General features: G+C 36.1%; 1 pseudogene; it reads right to left on the reverse strand.

The window, feature by feature from the left end:
- Positions 1–296: 296 nt before the first annotated feature.
- On the reverse strand, positions 297–3,299 carry LOC116881784 (annotated as a pseudogene).
- Positions 3,300–14,496: the final 11,197 nt, after the last annotated feature.

The following is a 14,496-nucleotide window of genomic DNA, read 5'->3' on the forward strand; positions in this document are numbered from 1 at the left end:
TAGCAATCAACAGCATGGGTGCAAAAAAAAAAACCTACATTAAAACCCTTTGTTGGAATGCTTTACACTTTCCACAGAAGAGAAACTAAAATAACCTGTTATACAATTAGTCACAAATACCGTCCTTGAGTTTTTTTGCCCATACACATGAGTATTGTCTAAACCATGTCTTCTTTGTAGCAGCTAGGCCCTGCCACCACTGTACTTGGCTGAGTTCACAAATCTGTTGTAACCTGTATCTTCCCTGTCACTTCTCTGGCTCTCCTCTCCTGTTAAGCTTTGTTTCCTGGCAGTAATTAAAATCTTCTGCCACTGACATAGCTGCTGCTGCTGCTGCAGGAACCACCATAGCCACCTTGGTTTCGTGGTTTGGCAAAGTATTGGCCTCCACCACCATAAGGGCCAGAGCTTCTGCCTCCAAAATTGCCTCCTTTCATGGGTCCAAAATTTGAGGATTGATTGTTGTAATTGCCAAAATCATTATAACTTCTGCCACCTCCAAAGTTGCTTCCACTACTACCACCATAGCCGCCTCCACCTCCTCTGTTGTTATAGCTGTCATAGCTGCCACTCCCGCCATAGCCACTGCCCTGGTTTCCATAACCCTGTCCACCACTTCCATAGCCTCTGCTTCCTCCAGAGTAACCAGGGCTGCCTCCTCCATAACCACCATCATTACCAAATCTGTTATAGCCATCCCCACTGCCACCATATCCACCACCACCTCAACTGCCACCAAAGCCACCTCGACCACTGAAGTTTCCTCCATGACCAAAGTTGTCATTCCCACCAAAACCACCTCCACGACCACCACCAAAGTTTCCAGAACCACTTCGACTTCTTTGGCTGGATGAAGCACTAGCCATCTCTTGCTTAGAGAGCACTTACCTTACTTCACAGTTGTGGCCATTCACAGTATGGTATTTTTGAATGACAATCTTGTCTACAGAATCATGGTCATCAAATGTTACAAAAGCAAAACCCCTCTTTTTGCCACTGCCTCGGTCAGTCATGATCTCAATCACTTCGATTTTCCCATACTGTTCGAAATAGTTTCTTAGATGATGTTCTTCTGTGTCTTCTTTAATGCCACCAACAAAAATCTTTTTTCACAGTTAAGTGGGCACCAGGTCTTTGAGAATCTTCTCTTGAGACAGCCCTCTTTGGTTCCACAGCTCTTCCATCCACCTCGTGTGGCCTTGCATTCATGGCTGCATCCACCTCCTCCACAGTGGCATATGTGACAAACCCAAAGCCTCTGGAGTGCTTGGTGTTTGGATCTCTCATTACCACACAGTCCATAAGTGTTCCCCATTGCTCAAAATGGCTCCTCAGACTCTCATGGGTTGTTTCAAAGCTCAAACCTCTGATGAAGGTCTTCTGCAACTGTTCAGGCTCTTTGGGTGACTGACTTAGACATGATGGCGGTGGTAGGGGAGACTTTAACGATGCTTACTCGGCGGCGTCCATGGGCAGAAAGGAGTAATCTAACGAACGTATCTCTGAATGACAGCTTTTCTTTTCTTTTTTTTTAAAGATTTTTATTTATTTGACAGACAGAGATCACAAGTAGGCAGAGAGGCAGGCAGAGAGAGAGGGGGAAGCAGGCTCCCTGCTGAGCAGAGAGCCCAATGCGGGGCTGGATCCCTGGACCCTGGGATCATGACCTGAGCTGAAGGCAGAGGCTTTAACCCACTGAGCCACCCAGGCGCCCCAAGAATGACAGCTTTTCTTGATAGAGAATTCTTGGATGCAGATTTTTCCCAGGTGGCACTTTTTTTTTGTTGTTGTTGTTGTTGTTTGTTTTTTATTTGGATAGAGATTTTTATTTTATTTTATTTTATTTTATTTTATTGTATATATTTTTTTCAGTATTCCAAAATTCATTGTCTATGCACCACACCCAGTGCTCCATGCAATACATGCCCCCCAAAATACCCACCACCAGGCTCACCCAACCCCCCACTCCCTCCCCTCCAAATCCCCCAGTTTGTTTCTCAGAGTCCATAGTCTTTCATGGTTTGTCTCCCCCTCTGATTTTCCCCAACTCACTTGAATATATCATGCTATTCACTTTGGCTTCCCAAGTTTCTGTTGAGAAATATACAGTTAGCTTTAAGAGTCTTCCCTTTTAAGTTAAGAAATTCTTTTCTCTTGCTTTTTTTTTTTAATTTATTTATTTAACAGACAGAGATCACAAGTAGGCAGAGAGGCAGGCAGAGAGAGAGGAAGGGAAGCAGGCTCCCTGCTGAGCAGAGAGCCGGATGCAGGGCTTGATCCCAGGACCCTGGGATCATGACCTGAGCTGAATGCAGAGGCTTCAACCCACTGAGCCACCCAGGTGCCCCTTTTCTTTTGCTTTTTAAATATTATTATATTAAGTTAGCCACCATTAGTTTCTGATGCAGTGTTCAATGATTCATTAGTTGTGTATAACACACAGGGCTCATCACAGCATGTGCTGTCCTTAATCCCATCACCCAGGCACACCATACACACACTCCTATGACCTCTAAAACCCTCAGTTTGCTTCCCAGAGTCCATAGTCTCTCATGGTTTGTCTTCCTCTCTGATTCTGCATTTTTTGGTTTTCCCTTCCTTCCCCTATTGTCCTCCATGCTATTCCTTATGTTCCACATATGAGTGAAACCATATGATCATTGTCTGTCTCCACTTGACTTATTTCACTTAGCACAATCCCCTCCAGTTCCATCCATGTCGATGCAAATGGTGGGTATTCATCTGAATAAATATAAATATAAATATAAAATGGCTGCACAATATTCCATTGTATATATGAACCATATCTCCTTTATCCATTCATCTATTGAAGGGCATCTCATCTCCTTCCACAGTTTGGTTATCACGGACATTACTGCTATGAACATTGGGGTGCATTGTAACTGTCCCTTAGAACAATGTACTGACCAAACCTGCTTGAACATGTACCACCAACAGGCCTCTGGAGGAGAGGATGATATCCTTCCTCAAAGGTGAGCAGCTGGGAATGCCTGGCCTGCTCAGGGTGGAACACCACCTGCTTCTTTTTTCTATTATCTCCCCTTCTCCAGAGATCACCTGTAGTTAATTAGATGATTCCTTTAAATGTGCTTACTCAACTACAAAACCTATACAGCTTGATCAGACATATCTTGCTTATCTATAATCTCTTTTGACTCTTTTGTTGATTGTTGTCTTGTATCTAATAAATACAGGATTGAGGAGTTGTTCTGGACAGCAGTCTTCTCAGCTGCTGATCCCTGCTCCGTTCTCTTGAAGCTGACTTGTTTGTGCCTCATTCTCCCGTGTGCCATTGGAAAGTGGCAAGTGGCCATTGGAAAGCAGCAGTGCATGTGAACCTTCTTTTCACTATATCTGTAGCTTTGGAATAAATACCTAGTAGTACAATTGCAGGGTTGTAAGACAGCTATATTGTTAACTATTTGAGGAACCCCCATACTGTTTTCCAAAGTGGCTGTACCAACTTGCATTCCCACCAATAGTGTAAGAGGGTTCCCCTTCCTCCACATCCTTGCCAACACCTGTTGTTTCCTGTCTTCTTTATTTTTGCCATCCTAACTAGTGTAAGGTGGTATCTCAGTGGGTTTTGATTTGAATTTCCCTGATGGCTAATGATGATGAATATTTTTTTCATGTGTCTGCTAGCCATTTGTGTGTCTTCTTTGGAGAAGTGTCTGACCAATATCCCTGATTAACATGGATGCCATAATACTCAACAAGATCCTAGACAATAAGATCCAACAGTACATTAAAAGGATTAACCATCATGAACAGGTGGGATTTATTCCTGGGATGCAAGGATGGTTCAACATTTGCAAATCAGTCAATGTGATAGAGCACATTAATAAAAGAAAGGACAAGAACAATATGATCCTCTCAATTGATGCAGAAAAAGCATTTGACAAAATACAGCATTGTTTCCTGATTAAAACACTTAAGAGTGTAGGGATAGAGGAAACAGTCCTCAATTTCATTAAAAAAAAAAAAAGCACGTATCAAAAGCCCAGAGTAAATATCATTCTCAGTGGAGAAAAGCTAAGAGCCTTTCCCTTAAGATCAGGAATAGAACAGGAATGCACTTTCACCACTATTGTTCAACATAGTGCTAGAAGTCTTAGCATCAGCAATCATACAACAAAAAGAAAAGGCATTCGAATTGGCAGAGAAGAAGTCAAACTTTCTCTCTTCACAGATGACATGATACTTTATGTCGAAAACCCAAAAGACTCTACCCTAAATTACTAGAACTCATACAGCAATTCAACAATGTGGTGGGATACAAAATCGATGCACAGAAATCAGTTGCTTTTCTATACAGTAACAATGTAACTGTAGAAAGAGAGATTAGGGAATCAATTCCATTTACAATAACACCAAAAAGCCATAAGATACCTAGGAATAAACCTAACCAAAGTGTCTTGCTGTTTTTAAGATTTTTTTTTCCTTTGTCACCATACTTTGCAAATTTAATTACAAATGTATCTTTTTTTTAACCTGCTTTTTAAAAATTTTATGGGCATTGTCTGTGCCTCCTGAATTTTGATGTCTGTTTCCTCCCCCATATTAGGGGAGTTTTAACCTATTATTTCTTCAAATATATTGTCAGCACCTATTTCTCTCTTTCTTCTGGTCCTTCTATAATACAACTGATATTATATTTGATGGAGTAGAGTCACAGAGGTCCTTAAGCCTATTCTTGTGTTGCATAATTTTTCTCTCTCTTTTGTTCAGCTTCATTGTTTTCCATTACTTTGTTTTCTAGGTCATTATTTTGTTTCTCTGCTTCCTACACCCTGCTGATAACTGAATGTAGCCTGTTTCTAATCTCATTCATTGAATTTTTCATCTCTGACTCTTTTTAAACTCTATTATCTCTGTGGTAAGGGTTTCATTGATGTCTTCCATTCTTTTCTGAAACCCAGTGAGTATTCTTTTGATTGTTGCTTTAAATTTTCCATCAGACATGTAACTTATATCTGTTTCACTTAGATCTCTGGCTCTGGCCTTGTCCTGTTCTTTCATCCAGGATAAATTTGCCTGTCTTTTCACTTTGTCTCTGTCCCTGACTTCTCTGTGTTAGAAAAGCCAGTTATGTCTCCTGCTCTTGATGATAATGGCCTTAAGAAGAAGAGGCTTTGTAGTGCCCAGGGCCTCATGCTTCAAGAAATGCCTCTGGTGTGCATTGCATGTGCTCTATTTTTGTATTTTGGTTGTTCTATCCTTTAGGCCAGTGATCTGCAGAGACTCTTCTTGCCTGTGGTGGGCAGTGTTTGGCCCCTAGCCTGAATATGGAGAGTTTAACTAGCTGTGCTCTGTTCTGCTTGTGAAATGAGACTTGTCATTATCTCCATCAGAACTGTGGCCTTGAAAAACTGTCAGAAGATATGGTATTGGTAGGTGTTTGTACTGGTTTTGTGGGTTAATGGCCCACTGCACTGGGACTGAGGTAAACATGACTAAGAAGGGCAGTTCTATCAGAATGCAGGAAGTGGGGATTAATGGAAGCAAGTTAAGGAGCCAGTGTCTGTGGTGTGCTGTTTTCCCTAGGTGACTCTGTGTTTATCCTGTGGGAAAGATGATGGAAATGTCACCAGTCAGCTCCTTTGTTCTCAGAAGACTCTCTGTGAACACTGCCTCTCAGGGACATACTTCAAGAAAAGCAAATAATCTTCCCACTATAGGCCCCAGGAACTCTGTTGAGCATTGTTTACATATTGTGTTCCCCTAGGTGTTTGCCTGACTCCATTCCAAGAGCACTGGAATGCCCTCTGAGCTCTAACCAAGCAAAGCCCATTGACCTTTAAGACCCCAGGTTTTTAAGTCCTGCTGGTTGTAAAAACTTAAAAAAGCCAACCCTTCTCATTTTCCCAGGTAATTGCTGTGTGGAAATATTCTCTTTGTGTCTTTGTGTTCTCCCCTGTGTGTTTCTCTCTCTCTCTCTCTCTCTCTCTTTCTCTCTCTTACTCTTCTCTGCAACCAGGTCTTCCTCTCCTCTATGGTAGCCATGATTCTTTTCTCCCCTAAACCATATATCTGCTCTTCTCACATTCTTCAGTGTGGGCTCTTCTCTCCCTTTAGTTGTGGAGTTTGTTATGTCAGTCTTCTGGTCAATTTCTGGGTTATTTATGATGTCTTGATTGTTCTCTATTTGTATTTGTGGGGTAAGACAAATTTAGGGTCTTCCTACTGTGCCACCATCATCCTGTCTCTTCTTCCATCTCTATTATCTCTACCTCCCTGTCTTCATTCATCATATTTTTGTGTATTTTTGTTTTTTCTGCTTATTTATTTAATTAATAAATAAAACAATTAAAAATAGTTTAGGCTATTTCTGTAGACTTCTATAAGTACTTTTCCATGAAATTTTAACTGGAAGGGGTGGTAGAGGGCTCACATCATTTGAAGATTTCTGCACAAAATGATTCTAGTCATTATTTTATTTGATTTACTTCAAAATAACAATGAGATTTTGAACAAAACTTGACCTCACTGTAGTTGGTGATAAGCATTTAATAAATGTCTGCAAAATAAGTAATGAAATAGCTTATTCCTTAATAGAAAGGCCTCGACCAAAGTTAAAACAGCAAATACCATTGGAGCAAAGTTCCAGATTGCAAAAATCTGCCAAGAAAATATCTTCTGATGACTTTGGGGACTATTTTTTTTAATTTCTCTTATTTTAAGTCTAGTTATTCAACATACATTGCTGTATTAGTTTTAAGTATACCACATAGTAATTCAACATATCCTACCATCACCCTGTTCTCATAACTACAGGTGCACTCCTTAATTCCATCAGCTATTAAACTTCTCTCCCATCCCCTGCCCTCTGGTAAAAATCAGTTCTCTCTAATTAAGAGTCTGTTTCTTGATCTCTCTCTCTTTCTTTTCCCCTTTTTTCATTTGTTTTGTTTCTTAAATTTCACATACGAGTAAAATCATATAGTATTTGTCTTTCTCTGGTTAATTTTGCTTAACATTGTACTCTCTAGCTCTATCCATGTTGCTGCAAAAGCAAGACTTCATTCTTTTTTACTTAAACATATAATTATATATTAATGTGATTATATATTAATAAATATACAATTGCAAATTATTTTATTATAATTATTATAATCACTATTTATTGACCTACAGAAATAATAAATAATATTAACATATTGATATATGAATATGTTAATTATTATAACCAACATAAATCATATAATATACTATAATAGTGTGATTTATATTATATATGACATATTACATATAATAATATATAATTTATATTATATAATTTGTATTTTATTTATTTATGTATTTATATACGTGTATTTATAAATTATATATACATATATACTTATGTAACTAATTTAATTATATATTACATATTTTTATCCATTCACTCACAGATTGATGAGCATTTAGGTTACTTCCATATCTTAGCTATTGTGTTGTAAATAATGCTTCCATAAGCATTAGGGTGCATGTTTGAGTCAGTGTACTTTTATTCTTTGGGTAAATACCAGGAGTGCAATTGCTGGATCATAAGGTAGTTCTATTTTTAACTTTTTGAGGAACTGCCATACTGTTTTCCAGAGCGGCTGCAGAAGTTTACATTCCCACCACCAGTACATGAAGGTTTCTTTTTCTCCAGATCTTTGCCAACAACTGTTGTTTCTTGTTGTTGATTCTAACCATTCTGATGGGTATGAGGTAATATCTCATTCTGTTTTTGATTTTCATTTTCCTGATGATCAGTGATGATGAACATCTTTTTATGTGTCTCTTGTCCAGATATACATGTCTTTTTTGGAGAACTGTATGTTCATGTCTCCTAATCTTTCAAAAGTTGTTGAGAGTTGGCTAAACTACTCCATAATATTGCAGATTTCGCATCCTTTTTGTGTGGCTATGTGGCTTGCAGTGTCCTTGAACTGACACCAGTCTCACCCACATAGGTATGCTCTAGATAACATCCCTCAGCATCACAACTTAGTGTAAATTCCTGACAGGACTTCTGCAACACCCCAGGTGGTAAAACAATGTCTCCTGCTTTCCATCTCCTTCCCCTTATGCACCCCTTAAATAAGGTCCACGTGGAGCTTACCAATCCCCACTCTTTTTTTGCCTTGTATTGGACAATCTGTCCTTAACCCTAGAAGCCCAAAAGCACTAATATAAAGAGGGGAGGAGACGAGAGGAGGAGAGGGAAAAAGGGAGAGTTGGAAAGAGAGAGTGAAAATTTAGGAAGTAATGTACTCTGAATTCTTCTAGTCTAGGGAGGGCACATTGTGGATATGCCTTGACCTTAGTACACCAACACTTGAAAAATTGTGGGTCTCCTATTCAGTGGTGAAGAGAGAAGCCCAAACACATTGTGAGATGATGCCAGACACTAACTGTACATGTTAAAAAAGGAAATATCACATATACCTGATTAGATGTGATGAAACAAGCACTTTACTCTGTGGTCTTCCATCTAGAAATCCATAAATGCAGTCTAATCAAGAGAAATTTTAAAAATTCTAATTGAGGAGCACTCTACAAAATCCTACTTGAGGAGTACTCTACAAATCTCACCATTATTTCTCAAAACTGTCAAATCCATGTTTAACAGAAATTATCACAGTCTATAGGAGCCAAAGTAGCCATGACCACAATGTCTAATATAGAATCCTTGATGCGATCCTGAAACAGGGAAAAGACATTAAAAAAAAACTAAGGAAACCTGAATAAACTATGAACTTTAATTGATAACAATGTATCAGCATTGGTTCACTAATCATAACAAATATTCCATGTTAATAATAGGGAAACTGGAAATATGGTATTCAGAAGCTGTATTATAGTTACAATTTTTCTACAAATCTTAAACTTTTCAAAAATGTTTATGAAGAAAATGTAATACAAATGGATGTCTGAATTACTTATGTTGCTGACAGGTTTAAACTTTCATTTGTGGCTTTCTTTACTTTTGTTTTTTTGTTTCTGTTTTCTCCCAATTAACTTCAGAATACTTTCATAGGCAAGGCATGAATTAAGCTTGTGCACAAATTAAACTTCAGTTGTTCTTCATGTAGCTATAGATCATCAAATCCTTGAAATGGTAATGAAATTTGTAATCCAAATTACAGAAATTCAACTATGAACTAACTTGCCTGCTCGCTTTTGTTTTGTTTTTGCTTTGATTGGTTTAAAGCAATTTCCTTACACCATTAAAATTTTATTTTATTAATCAGTGTGACCAGTTTTGACAATAAAAATAGCACATTCAATAATGTTTTTATGAAACTAATATTACCTTACTAATTTTTCTACTTAGAATACTACCAAATTTTAACATTCTTTTCCAGTAGGGTAATTTTTCTCCATTCACAGGGTGTATATTCATCATATTCACTTTTTCAAGTTTTTAGAGTTCTTTCCAAGGTTATTATGGTGATGTCTATATGCGACCTGGTGATTCCTAACCTATGTATTATTTACTATAGCTTGTGCCTTTCCCAAACAGTTGGAGTCAGGCTGAGAAATAACACAAATTAACCTACACATATATTATACTTCTTTCAAAATTCTAATCTCTCTCTCTCTCTTTTTAAAATTCCAATATTTTTTTTTTTGCAAAAAGTAAATGTCCTTAAAGTTTGTTTCTTTCCTTCATTCATCAGCTAATCCTTGGTGAGAATGAATAAATTAATACTACAATAATGAAAAGATAAGTGGAAAAAAAAACAAAAATCATCAGATTATGTGCTCTATAACTTAATCATACTTCAAGACTAAGAAAAATGCCAAATGCAGTTGAGTATTTACTAATCCCGGGAAGCCTGAGAGGTTTCAGTGTACTAAGGTTTACTCCATTTAGCCAAAGTAAAAATGAAGCCAGGAGTGAAGTTCTTTTTTTTTAAAGATTTTATTTATTTATTTATTTATTTATTTATTTATTTATTTATTTGACAGAGAGAGAGAGAAGCAGAGAGAGACAATTAGCAGGGGGTAGGAGCAGAGAGAGAGGGAGAAACAAGCTTTCCACTGAGCAGGGAACCTGATGTGGGGTTCTACCTCAGGACACTGGGATCATGACCTGGGCCAAAGGCAGAAACTCAATCAACTGAGACACCAAATGGCCTCAGGAGTGAAGTTATTTTATTACACAAATATTAACTTTCTCCAGAAATGTATTCCATTTACATGCACAAGACTTGTACAGAGAAATCCTTAAGTAGTTTTTTGCATTAAATGAGACAATAAGCTTATTTGGGAGTAAATAAATAATTCTTGTTTATCTTGAAAGGTGAAAAATTAATGTTCTTAAATACTACAGTATGGTCACTAACTCTAAAAAGTGAATAAAGTGGTATTTAGTTCAAAGAATTGTATTGAAGGGAGTATAGGAGTAAACAAAAAAGTAAGCTAATTCATAGAAATATTCCACCAAAAAAATGCATTTTACTTTATGTAAATAAAAAAGAATGAAATTAAAACTTATGAATTTTAAATTAACAAACACACAAAATAAAAATTCATCTCTATTTCTTATAATTTTATTAATCCCTATATCAATGACTAAGAAAACATGCAATACAAAACATGAAATGAACAATTAATACATATTTGCTGCTGGACTGCAGCCTGGGCATACAATACCCAATCTTTTCACTTCCAAAACAGGACTAGAGCTGTTTTAGGATACTATTCACTTTCAGATTATGTATGATGTCACAGAGAGGAAATTTTCCCAAAATACAAAGATAAATACGTATTTCATAAAGTTCTAAGTATTTTAAGTAGGGGTAGCATAAATTTCATTTTATTCTATAATTATCACCTACAATTGCTAAACAATTGACTTAAATTTTTCTTTTCATTTGTGCACACACATTTTTCTGAGCAGGCTTTTTAGAGCTAACTTTGTTATTATCAATTTACACTAATTAAAAATCACAATACAAAATGCACATGAATGTTTAGTGCAAGAAAGCTACTATAAATAACTATTTTAAGACCTCTGCATAAAATTACTCTGGTATGGTAATTGGTACATAATATAAAAAAGTTCCTTTCCAAATGCAGTTCAACTTCTTGTTTCCATGTTTTCTAGGGCAATCATGACAGTTGGAAATAGCCAAAATAGTGTCTAATGCTTATGATAAAAATTTTATTTAGGACACAAAGAAAGGGGATCCCTCTTACACTATTGGTGGGAATGCAAACTGATTAGCCACTCTGGAAAACAGCATGGAGTGTCCTCAGAAAGTTTAAAATAGAGCAGCAATTGCACTATTATGTATTTATTCAAAGAATAAAAACATAGTGATTTGAAGGGGCACATGCACTCCAATATTTACAGCAGCAATGGCCACAATAACCAAAATATGAGAAGAGCCCAGATGTCCATTGACAGATGAATGGACAAAGAAAAATTGATATATGTATATATATATATCACATATATGTGTGTGTATGCATATGTATATATACATAAATCAACTATCAAAAAAATGAAATCTTGTCATTTGCAATGACATGGATGGAACTAGAGTGTATTATGCTAAATGAAATAAGTCAGTCAGAGAAAGACAAATGTCATATGATTTCACTTATATGTGGAATTAAAGTAACAAAATAGGTGCACATAGGGGAAGGAAAGAAAAAAATAAAATGTTAAAAACAGAGAGAGGTAGGGCACCTGGGTGGCTCAGTGGGTTGAGCTTCTGCCTTTGGCTCAGGTCATGGTCTCGGGGTCCTGGGATCATGCCCCACATTGGGCTCTCTGCTCAGCGGGGAGCCTGCCTTCCCTCTCTCTGCCTGCCTCTCTGCCTACTTGTGATCTCTCTCTCTTTGTCAAATGAATAGATAAAATCTTTGAAAACAAAACAAAACAGGGAGAGGCAAACTATAACAGACTCAACTCTAAGGAACAAACTGAGTGTTGCTGGAGAGGAGAGGGTCGGGGGAAAGGTATAATTGGGTGATGGTGACTAAGCAGGGCACTTGATGTAATGAGCACTGGGTGTTGTGTTGATGAATCACTAAATTCTGCCTCTGAAACTAATAAAAAATAAACAAAATTAAAAATGATAAAACATCTTGGGGGCACCTGGGTGGCTCAGTGGGTTAAGCATCTGCCTTTGGCTCTGGTCATGATCTCAGGGTCCTGGGATCGAGCCCCACATCGGGCTCTCTGCTCAGCAGGGAGTCTGCTTCCACCCTCCCCCTCCTGCCTCTGCCTACTTGTGATCTCTCTCTGTCAAATAAATAAATAAAATCTTTAAAAAAATAAAATAAAAATAAAACATCTCATTAGCTTTAAAAAAACGTTTGTCTAAATTAGGTTTATTGAAACATAACTATAGATTTGGTTTGAAACAAATGTAAAAGAAGAAAGACAAAAAAATGATAACCATGCTAGAAATGTATATGTAAAGAGTGTAAGATGTAAATCAGAGGAGTGTAAAAAAAGAATATAACCAAATAGATGTTTATGAATGTATATTGAGATAAGAGATATATGAGCATTCAGTCTTAATATAAACAAAAAAACCCCTAATGTTGAAATATATATGTGGATAAAATGTACTTAATCTTCCATTGAATGAAAGGATTTTCTGATTTTAAAGATTTTATTTATTTATTTGAGAGACAGAGAGAGATAGGGCTCAATCTCATGACCTGAGCTGAAACCAAGAGTCAGATGTTCAACAGACTGAACCACCCAGGTTCCCTGCATGAAAAGACTTTTTGACCTATGACATAATACATTTTAAGGACTACTCATTTTTTTAAATTATTTTAATTATATTTTTTCTCATTTTAATGAAAATATGTGACAAATATTAATTCAGGAAAGTAGAGGCTCTTCATTACTGTTACCAGTACACAATAGCACTAGTCATTTAACAACCACATTTTATAACCAATTTACATTAACAAAAAATAGTAAGTAACTAAGTTAGACTACACAGATGTAGTCTCTAAATTTAATACACTGTTTGTATATGTTTTTTAAAAAATACTGGCACGGTATTAGCTGAAACTTGATAACGTTCTAGAGCAAAATGTGTATGCATTTAGCATATAAGATACATAGTGTATAAATTCATTCTTACAAATGTAATATATGAACTCTATAACTAGTAAATTAATTACCAGATATAATTGAATATGGCTACAAAATAGAATAATCAATCTGGCTGAACATGTTAACATCATACTTGTCATTTAAATTGAAACCCTAACTTCAAACTAAATCTTATCTTTCTTTTTTCAAGGGAATTGTTTTTGGTTGATGGTAAAATATGATTTCATGTAATTCTGAGAATAAACATTTTGAACATCAAAAGAGCCACCTGTGAGGTTTGTCAACCTGTAGTTCTGTCCAGTCAGAGAAATAATTTGCAATTTGATAAAGATTTCATCAGATCTGAAGCCTTGAAGTCACAGGTTGCCAAAGAGAGACCCAGTGAAAGCTTAGAAAGATAAGACATAGGAAAAAATAACTGGGCTCACATCCTTCACCTCTTTGGCTACTCTAACCTGCTTCCATTCAAAGCCTCTCTGGTACAAACTCAGAAGATGGTGCCCATTTATTTAATATTCTAAACATAGTCTAAGTCTGACCATAATCAGAGTTAGAAAGGTGATAAAAGCATATTTATTCAATCCTATATTTCTAGGAAAGTTATCAAAACTTCACAAATTTTTAGATAGTAGAATTTAAGAGCCATTGTTTATTACCCAATAAATCACACTATATGAAAATATTCAAAAACATCTAACTTTTGTTCTGATTTCCATCAATGTGGATAATAACCATACATATTCTTGACATGCTATTTAATGATCTTTAAGTTTCTCCTTTTTATCTCCTTATTTCTTTATTTTGGTGTAGGTAGATCTTCCCAAAGATATGGAAAGAAGAAGATGTGGAAATAACCACAATAGAAGATAAAATTTTCATCCATATTATCTTCGCAAGTTTTTAGAGAAAAGACATTCTAAAAATCCACTGGAAGCTCTGATATTGTATTTTGTATTTCTTTATCTTCTTCAAGTTTAAAATTGCCATCATCAATAGCAACAACAATATCAGTAAAAATACATGGTCTTATATCAATAAAGTTTCAAAAATCACCAGTCCTTCAGGACTCACATGCACCTGACATATAATATATTCCAAATTCCTTTGAAAATTAACAAACACAATAGAGAAAAAAAAATCTATAAAAATAAATTTGAAATTTCACTAATTGTACTCTAGTTAAAAGTTAAGAAGTTATTCTACACACCAAATTAAGGATTATTTAAAGAGCATCACAATGGGAACAATATGTTTTCAAAACACTACATAACCTACTGGGCACATGAAAAGAAGCATTCTCAACATTATTTGGAAATCTTCACCAATGAAACTATACATTTACTACAGCTTATGTTACAACATTTACACACAGTTTAATCATAAATTAAATATTTTCAAATTACATAGTA

Source organism: Lontra canadensis, unplaced genomic scaffold, assembly GCF_010015895.1.
Source record: "Lontra canadensis isolate GAN:19392208 unplaced genomic scaffold, GSC_riverotter_1.0 scaffold77, whole genome shotgun sequence".
Lineage (NCBI taxonomy): Eukaryota > Metazoa > Chordata > Mammalia > Carnivora > Mustelidae > Lontra > Lontra canadensis.